Source organism: Amphimedon queenslandica, unplaced genomic scaffold (assembly GCF_000090795.2).
Source record: "Amphimedon queenslandica unplaced genomic scaffold, v1.1 AMPQUscaffold_13012, whole genome shotgun sequence".
NCBI classification, from domain to species: Eukaryota; Metazoa; Porifera; class Demospongiae; order Haplosclerida; family Niphatidae; genus Amphimedon; species Amphimedon queenslandica.
Genome location: NW_003546752.1, coordinates 52,620 through 54,286, shown reverse-complemented (window position 1 = coordinate 54,286; position 1,667 = coordinate 52,620). Strand labels below are relative to the sequence as shown.

General features: G+C 30.7%; 1 long non-coding RNA gene across 1 annotated transcript; it reads right to left on the bottom strand.

Annotated features, from left to right (window-relative positions):
- Nucleotides 1–4: 4 nt before the first annotated feature.
- On the bottom strand, nt 5–1,661 carry LOC109585765 (uncharacterized). The gene is made up of 3 exons (XR_002186648.1): nt 1,564–1,661; nt 1,319–1,363; nt 5–101 (listed from the first exon to the last, which is right to left on the bottom strand). It is a non-coding gene; the product is annotated as an uncharacterized LOC109585765 (long non-coding RNA).
- Between the last annotated feature and the right edge of the window lie 6 nt (nt 1,662–1,667).

Here is a 1,667-nt window from a genome sequence, read left to right as displayed (position 1 = left end):
TCTCCATTGTCTTCTTTCTCTCCTTTATTGTCCTTCTCAGTCTCAGGACCAGCTTCTTCATCTTCATCTACTTTACTCTTCTTAGTAGGACCACCACCAGCCTGTAAAATAATAAATATATCATTAATAATAAACTAGAAGGATATTAAACTAAATGAATGTATGTGTTCAATTATAAAGGTACTCCCCTCTCTCTCCCTCCTTCATTAAACTACATGTGTACATGTGTGATCACTTAATTTAATAAATACAGTTAATTAATAAGTATATAGTGATCTACTGTCACAAGTAGTACAGTTAATATAATAAAAATGGAGAATATTCTCCTAGTGAAATAGCCTGTACTATAGTATGTCGGAGCAACTTTAAAAATTCGTAAAAAATCCAAATTTGATCCAAATCAGCTCAAAATTTATATACAACATAAGAACACGTATATGTATCAGATAAAGTTATAAAAATCGCAAATTCTCTACTTTTCATTTTTGGCAAAATTTGGCTTGTGACCCTGTACTATCGTACAGGGACTTTGGCATAATTTTGGAGCAACTTTAAAAATTTGTAAAAAAATCCAATTTTGATCGGAATCAGCTCAAACTTTCTACACAGCATAAAGACATGTATATGTATCAGATAAAGTTATAAAAATGGAGAATTCTCTACTTTTCATTTTTGGCAAAATTTGGCTTAGTACAGGGACTTTGGCATGATTTTAGAGCAACTTTAAAAATTCATATAAAATCCAATTTTAATCGGAATCAGCTCAAACTTTCTACACAACATAAGAACATGTATATGCATCAGATAAAGTTATAAAAATCGCGAATTCTCTACTTTTCATTTTTGGCAAAATTTGGCTTGTGACCCTGTACTATAGTAAAGGGACTTTGGCCTGATTTTGGAGCAACTTTAAAAATTTGTAAAAAAATCCAATTTTGATCGGAATCAGCTCAAACTTTCTACACAGCATAAAGACATGTATATGTATCAGATAAAGTTATAAAAATGGAGAATTGCCTACTTTTCATTTTTGGGAAAAATTTGGCCAGTGACCCTGTACTATAGTACAGGGACTTTGGTCCGATTTTGGAGCAACTTTAAAAATTCATATAAAATCCAATTTTGATCGGAATCAGCTCAAACTTTCTACACAACATAAGAACATGTATATGTATCAGAAAATGTACTCAAAATGTAGAATTCTCTACTTTTCATTTTTGGTAAAATTTGATCCGAGGCCCTGCTCAAACTTTCCACACAACATAAAGACACAGGTACATGCACATGTATAATGATATGTAAAGGTGCTGCTGTTAACCTTTTCAATTGATGACTTTCTCCTTTTCTTTGGCTCAGGAATAGGCTAGGGAAATAATAATAATAATAATAATAATAATAATAATAATAATAATAATAATAATAATAATGAATAATAATGAGTACATCTAACTAGCAGTACATGCTCTTAACTGTCAATACGTTTAAAGACAGAGACACATGTACTTCATTAATACATGTATATAATAATAACAATAATGATGATGATGATAATGATAATCTTACTATTCCATTGTCCACAGGTTTGGATAGGAAGGTCAGTATTCTTGCAATAATATCAGCTTTATTGCCATGTTTATCAAGAGACAATAGCTCTAGCAGTGTATTTA